Genomic DNA, 8,244 nt, shown 5'->3' with positions numbered 1-8,244 from the left:
GACCCCGTGAATTTACTGGCAGTATGTGACCCAATGGACTCTAGGAAACTCCAGTCTATCAGAAAAGTTTTCTTTGAAGTCATTAACCATATGTCTGATAAAGACATTTGGATCTGAATTAAGACATTAAGACTAATTAATTGTGTTTTCTTGGTTGGACAATTTATAGGTACAAAACCACAAAAAAAAAAAAAAATCCTTAGGTGTGTTTGTTCATGGTAGATGGGGAAAACATTGCTGACCAAAAACCGCAGTTTGTTTGCATTACGTAAAAATCAATAGGGTTTTAGGTACTTGTCTCATGTTGAGTTAAGAGATATTTGTCTGCTGGGACTTGACAACTCAGCAGTTCAAATGTTTTGAAACCTAACTGCAATGCACAGGGACAGATTATTTCAAAATAATGAAGCAATCTATGCTATGCTACACTATGCTAAAATTTGCTGACAAATCATAACTCACTACTCCTGAACCCATCAAGGAGAGATTGGGCAAAAGTCAAGATTTTTATTGAATAATTATTGGTGCTCTTTCATTTTCAGTATATCAAAAGGTGGATCCAGTATATTTTTGTGTTTCAAAGACTTAAGAAAGTTGCACAGGTTTGGAAATTGGAATGGAATGAGGGTGAGTAAATAATGACAGAATTTTCATTTGGGGGATATTCTGTTAAGTTTGAACAGAATTATAAATGAACACAATTTGTTGACTTAGCAAATTTTTATAAAGTCAACACTTAAACCAAACATTTTCAGCAACATGAAGTTGACTACAAGGTCTCACCAAGTAGCACACTGTAGGGAAAACACCCTAGAAAGTAAAATTAGCTCAAATGAAATATTTATAGGGAATTATAAAGAGTTGTTTAGATTACGACCGAGCAACTGAGTCGTCCAGCGTTCATTTGCTCGAGCCGTAATAAGCTCTTGTATCGTGAAAACACTGATTAGAGCACGGTAACTTTTTAAGATCACAGGTTAAGACATTAAATCATAGTAGCACATAATACAAGACATTTTCTTTTAAAATCTATAAAAGACTTTATTTATTCTAACACAAGCTAATCTACCACGAACACACACATACATACATACATACATACATACATTCATTCATACGCGTTGCAGTAAGACAGGAAGTGAGAGAGAAGGAGTTTAGGAGAGAGAGAGAGAGTGTGATATGATGAATTCCTAGCAAAGTTATGCTTTTCAGAAGATCTGACCTGAACGAACCATGAATCATTAAATGCACCAGTTCAGTTTTAATCTGGAGGTACTTGCTTGCGTCGACTTTGAATGTGAATATCCCTCGTTGGCGTGTAGAGAAGAGTTTTTCAAGTCGATGAGTTGTGGCAGGGTATTCAAGGTCCGTGTTGTGTTCGGTAGAACCCAATCACGTTTGAGCTTGCTGAAAAATTAAAGGGAAGTCTCTTTGTCGCTGGAGTTAAAGTTGAAGCGGCAGAAGTCGTTGGTTGAACTTTGTGCGAAACTTAGAACACGAGACTTTCAATGGAAAAGAAAATTAAAGAAAGAAAAGAAAAGTGAGTGGAAGTTGGATGGCTTGAAATGAGCGGCTTGTCTGTTCTTCTTGTTACTCCATTGTTCTTGGTACTCTGGTCATGGCTGACCGGTTCTTTCTTCTGTTGCTCTGTTTTCCTTGACCAGAACTAACCAACTCCTAGTTCACTATCTTGCAATATGATTATTTAAACTTAGTTGTTTGTCACACCTCTGAGGAGTCTTGGCCAATCCGATATTGTCCTGTTTCAAGAGGGCCTTCCTCTGCCCCCAATAAAACATAAGTGTTACATCCCGGTCTGTCTCTGCTTTAGCAGAGTGCCATTTTAACATAATTTCTATTTAACTGGAATATGATACATTTTAAACAGATTTCATTCAAGCCATGATTTAAGAAAGATGAAAAGAAATAAATCAAGTCCAAATAAGGCATACTTTCAGTCATTCAGTCAAGAGTTAACATATTTACATGAATTGTGAGTGTTCTAAAGCCTAACTGTTTACAGGTAGTACTTGTGGACACATAATGCAAAATGTATGTAGTTAAAAGATGTTTGATAAGTCCATTAAAATTGTTGGAACAATTTCGAAGCAGTTTTATTTGTAGAACAGTCTCTGTTGAGTTTTCTGTGAGGTTAGGTCTTTTAGAGAACAAATGGGGCCTGCATTGTTTCCTCTGTTTCTTTGATCTGGGTGATCAAAGAATCTTATCTTCCTGGTGACCATTTGGTTTGTCACTCCTCCTGTTATCAGGAAGCATGGGGGTGTCATAAAATTAATCCGCCTGGGTGTACTCTGCAGACGAGCTGGAGTCGCAACTTGATTCTGAATTAGGATTATGTTAAAAAAAAAAATCATCTGAATGATTCAATTGTCTGGTTCGTCCACAGTTCCTACATATCCCCTCTTTTGTTCGGCGATGTGTTGGGATGGAGACATCGGCGGACACTGTAGAAAAATGGACAGAAGCAGACACACACAAAGCAACAACAAAACAACACCTCCATGATTGACCACTGTATTGGTGCAGGGCATTAGTTTATCTGAGTAATCTTAGATAATGTTAGTAATCTTAGTATGTTAATGCTTGGATCAAATTGTGTGATTAAATTGTTTGTTTTCTTCTCTTCTAAATTGTTTTAGGTTGAGACCATTTTACCGTTTTTTTTTTACCCTTAATTTTGTGGTTAAATGATGTGACCCATCATGCATTGATCTCTCTGGCTCACGTTCAAATTTTAAGGTGGCTTTCAGACCTTAGGCGTGGTGCGTCAATCCTAATGTCATGACCTTGACCCTTACGAGGTAGACAGGTATTTTACCTTATAAAGAAGAAGGGAAAGAGAGGAAGAGGAAAACAAAACAAAATACAACAGTTGAGTGTTTCCTGGGGCTGAGCTAGTTTTTGAAACTAATTTCTGTCTGTAGGAAGAGCATGTTGGTGAGTATGTTAATGTAGTGTAGTGTAATGTGATGTAGTGTAGTGTAGTGTATGGTCAGATCTGGTTCAGTCTGTCTTTCTCCCCCCTTTTCTTGAAGGGTTTAGATGACGATTGGCTCTTTGCATCTTGGACTTGGGACGAGGGATCGTCCATAATCTGATGGGAGTCAGTCCAGTGAGGCAGGAAGTTCTTTGGCAGAAAGTGGGAGGAAGTTTGGCATGGCTGTGTTGAGCTGTGGTGCAAAACTTTGTCTCCTACGTTGCATTCCTTTTGTAAAGCCTCCTGGTTGTGACAGACTGTCAGACCTTCTGTGCTTACGGTTGTTGCTGTTGCACAAGCATGGTTCTTGAGATGGGAACTTGTTGGATTTATTGGTGGGTGATGAGTTACCAGAACTGTGTTTTCTGGTACTACTGAGTTTTCAGCGGTGTTTGGCTGTAAGAGACTGCTTTGTTCTGTTTTGTTGTAGAACAGGTGGCAGTCATTTCTTTTTGGAAGGTGGATCAGATGATCACTGACCTTCCGCTCTGTCTCTAGTCATAATGGGGGTGAATCATCCTTGTGATCATCCCTATTTATGTTGTTTGCAAAGAACGCTGTCATTTGCCTCATCAGTTGTTCCATGTCTTCTGAGGTGGAACTGTCTTGTTCTTGGGCGTACTCAGTGCTGTGTTTAACTGAGTGATGCAGAGGTGGGTTCCGCCGTCACTTACCCACAGTGGATGCATTTGAATGTGTTGGTTGGTGGACTTTGGCTGTCCAGTTGGGAACCCAGATGTTTCTTTCTGGGGGTTTTCTTGAGAAGTGTGGCTGGTCCCATGGCATTTTGCAGCTGTCAGTGTGGAAGCTGTCAGTGGCATGGGGGTCATGTTCTATGTGCTCTTTATGACAGACTGTGGCGTTGTCATGCCACTGGCTGTCTTGCAGTGCACGGCTTGGATCTTGGCTGACGGAGTTTGAAATCATGGCTGTTTTCAAACCTTTCTTTGAGGCCATCTTCTGTTTGATGTAGGCCTTGTGTGTCAAGTCACGTAGCTGTTGGATTGTCATGGTGTTTGGGCAGGCCATGACGCCAAGATGGTGACTTAGTCCAGGGTGCAGGTTTCTCAGGAAGAGGGTTTTGAAGTTCACATCCTCTTCAAGTTCAGGTTCATGATGTACACCTAAGTAGGCTTGTCGGAAACGATTGTAGTAAGCTTGGGGAGTCTCTTGTCGACCTTGTTTGGTTTCCAAGGCGACTAACAGTCCATGTTCAGACTCTGGGCCTGTAAATTCTTTGATCAATAACTCACGTAATAGCTGGTAGTTGTGCTTAACGTGAACAGGTTGTCGATCTAAGAAGCTTCGTACCTCTGGGCTGGATGTGGACCTGAGGAGATACAACCTGTCTCTGTCAGTCACATTAGGTCTCACCTCTAGGTGGAAGTCAATATCTCGGAGGTAAGTCTGGATGTTGTGGCTCTCTGTGGAGTTCGGGTTGAACTGTGTGATGTTCTTGGCCAGCTTGTCAAGGTCTTTAAGGGTCATCTCGTGTGCAGCTTTGGGGTCTGCATGGATGAGCTCTCTTTGGTTGACAGGGAAGAATTCTGTAGTGAAGACCGGTGGTGTTGTGGGTTGTGGCCACTCACTTCTTCCGTTGCATGGCAGTTCTTGGATGGGGGGCTCTGTTCTGCTCAGCAGTGGTGATGCTGAGGGAGGCCCCTCCCTTCTTGACTCTGATTTCTGCTTGTGAACATGCTTAAGTTCATTTCTGACCATGTAGAGCTTGCCGTTGGCGTCGTCTAATTGTTGGTTCAGATGGTCCATTTCAGTGCTGTACCATTTCAAATGGTCTTCCAGAGCATTGATTTTAAAGTTCTTATCTTTAATGTCAGAATTGGCATTTTGTAGTTGGTTTACCAGGTGGCTTTGGACAGTCTTTAATTCTCGTTTTCACGTTCAGCAACTGCAAGGGCTTCTTGGAGCTTGTCAACTTGTTCCTTTGTTTCTTACTCCACAAGTTTGTCTTGAGCTTTCATCTTGTGCTGGTCTGTGCAGCGTTGGATGTGCATCAGCTCTCTCAGGAACTCAGTGGTCTGACGCTTGAAGTCGTCTTGGACTTTCACTTCCAGCTTGTCTATGCGGCTCTGGGCACGTGTCAGCTCCTCCTGTAGGTGGGTGATGTGCTTGTCGCTTAGTTTCAGCTGGGCTGTGAAGGCAATGCTTGGAGAATTGGTTATCTTGCCTAGTTCAGTGTGGTCTTGGTTCTGGCTTGAATCATGTGTCGGGAATCTTCTCAGAATTATGATTATTATTAAAAATAATAACAGTTCAATTGTCTTTGGCATGAGGCAGTTTGTAATGCCGCTGAGCCAGGCGTCCACATCTTGGGCAGTGGGGTTTTCCGTCTGCGACATGTTGGCACGCTGGGGAGAAGAGACTGACACAGATCTGTGTGGGGTGCAAGCCTATATGTGGTGGAACAGCTAAGTGTTGTTCAGTGAATGTACACCAATAGGCTACGTGTTGGTCTCAGTGTGTAGACAGGTAGGCTAGTGATGAGAAGACTTTTGTCACTCAACTGAGTAAGGGAAAGAGAAAGAGAAAAAGTTAAAACAAATTTCAATAGACGAAATATTTCCTATAAATATTTTCTATCAATGAAAAACTGTTTTCAACTCGTGATGTGAGGACTTTGTCACTCGACTGAGTAAGGAAAAAGAGAGGTTTTTTTTTTCAATTTAGAGAAATATTTATTTCCAATAAATATTTTCTATTAATGAAAAGCTGTTTCTAAAAATAAAATAAAAGAAAATGTATATTATTGTTTATGTTCGCAAGGACAATAATACAATAATAATGCTGATACCTCTTTTCTTCTTTTCTTAGTTTGACAGGATTGACACCACACACCTTCAGTTGAACTGCTTACCAGGGATGCTGTGAAGGCAACGGTTGCTCAACACTCTGTTAAATGTTCTTGGAGGAAATGTCAAAATTTAAATTGCGTTTACAAATGCAGGGAGTATGGAGAACACAAAAGGGTTTGATTAAGATCAAATACCTAATGAATTATATCTTTGGAAAGATTGTGTTTCTCTTTCTTTAGAATCGATTGATGGTTCGTACAAGCTTGATCCCTACAAATCTGAAGAATAAGATGGAAGAAAGGAGGATAGAACAGGAAAGACGTGAGGAAAAGGGGAGGAAAGGGGAGGAGACCAGATCCACAAATGGCTCTGAAGCCTTTGTCTAATTACGAGTATAGAACTGGTAGTTGATGAACAACTAAACACATGAGAATAAAATTTTTAGTAAAGAGAGGGTTGTCTCTGATTGATTTGAAACTCGTAAGATATCAATGTCTCCTATTGAGGCTCAGGTGTGTCGTTCCTAAGCTAGAATACGAAGAGGAAAGGAAAAATGTAAGAAAGAGAAAATAAATGAAAATAATGGGATGAGATAAGAAAAAGGGAATTAAACAAAGAGGTAAATGAATAAATAAAATAGAGTGGCTAAGTGTATAACCAAGAAAAGGAAAAGAAAGATATAACGCAATAAAATAATGAACAAATGTGAGTCAAAATTAGGAAAAACTTTGGTGGAATAAGTTTGCTTAAACTTTTAAAGTTCAAGGCTTATTCATACCTGAAGTAATTAGATCTAAAATATAATTTTAGTTATGAAAATTATGAAATTAGAAATAATGGAAATTTGGAAATGTAGAAATCATTTAAAATTACTTTCTAGAAAAATAGGATTTCAATTTAAATTTAATTAGTTTTATTAAATTCAAATTTGACAATTAAAAATTGTAAGCCAGTATTTCTTTTTCAAGTCAAATGCAGGTAAAACGATTAATAATTGTAAACCAATATTTTTCTTTTCAAGTAAAATATAGGTAAAGTAATAAGTGAGAAAGTAAAGGGGAAAATAAGAAGGAAAGACCAACAAGTGTACATAAAATTGCAGTGTTTTAAGCAGTTAAATCACTTTATAGTTGCTAAAACAGACACTGCGTTCACACAATGATGTTAACTAGATTAGCTTTGAGGCTAAAGGCTTTAGCATACGAACTTCAATGTAAAAAACTACAGAGGTTAGCTTAGCAACACCGTGCGGTTTGTTTACAATGACGTTCTTCCGGAAGCGTTGGTTAAGACTTCCGTGCCACGACTGTAACTATGGCGACCAAACAAAATGATAGTGGCGAACATGTGAATTACATCAAATACATGTAACTGTACAAATGAAAGACAAATGCACGTACAATCAAGCATTACGTGAAATGTTGGCGCATTTCAACTCTATAAATAAGAGACACCACTCGTAGCTGTTTTACGACGTGGCTTAAACTTAAAGTGATAGCTTTCTGCTGTACTAATAAAGATTGCGACCTCGGCGGGTCTCTATATGCACGCAAAATATAACAGTTTCAAAAGCTTCACTTGATCAATTTCAAATCACTTCCCATTAAATTGCGCTCGGACACACGTAGTGTTACATGAGCTCAAACAAGCAAGCGCATAGCGTTTAGCAAACGGGAGAATATAGCACACTGAAAGCAGTGGAACACGCACTATAATCAGTTTAACTATAAATAAATATAAAATAGGGAAGCGTATAGCGTTACTGTTTAACAAAGGGAGAATATAGCAGATTGAGTACAGTGGAACACGCACTATAATCAGTTTAGCTATAAATATAAAACAAGCAAGCGTATAGCGTTAATGTTTAACAAAGGGGAAAATAGCAGATTGAGTACAGTGGAACACGCACTGACACCTTAGCTATAAATATATTGATTTAGAAACAGATCGAGGAACACGCTCAATCTTGCCGTTCTGTGAGGAGAGTATTCGTCCTACACAGAGTATTTTAACTATTACAGTTTAGTTTCAATTCAGCTCTCTGATACACAATAACGTTATTATAGCTATATGACGCTGGAACACGCAGACATCAGGATAGCTATAAACAAGGCATTCTAGAATTTAAGGAACACGCTTAATTCTTACCTTATTGTGATATCATAGATCTGAAATTTACTGCAGACTGGAGTTTAGAGACAAGACAGCAGACTGGGGTTAAAGCTCTCACTCATTCAGGCACTCGTTCAAACGGGCCGTGCCGCGCGCGCTGCATACGTCACACGAACACTGAGGGGTTTAATAATTTGCGTTGATAAAAGAAAAATGACTTGATATGTGCTCCAAATTTAGATTAAACTGCCCGCATTCTCCACCATTACTGTAGGGAAAACACCCTAGAAAGTAAAATTAGCTCAAATGAAATATTTATAGGGA

This window comes from Megalobrama amblycephala, linkage group LG2, assembly GCF_018812025.1.
Source record: "Megalobrama amblycephala isolate DHTTF-2021 linkage group LG2, ASM1881202v1, whole genome shotgun sequence".
Lineage (NCBI taxonomy): Eukaryota > Metazoa > Chordata > Actinopteri > Cypriniformes > Xenocyprididae > Megalobrama > Megalobrama amblycephala.
The sequence above is the reverse complement of the archived record's forward strand: the minus strand, read 5'-3'. Positions refer to the sequence as shown.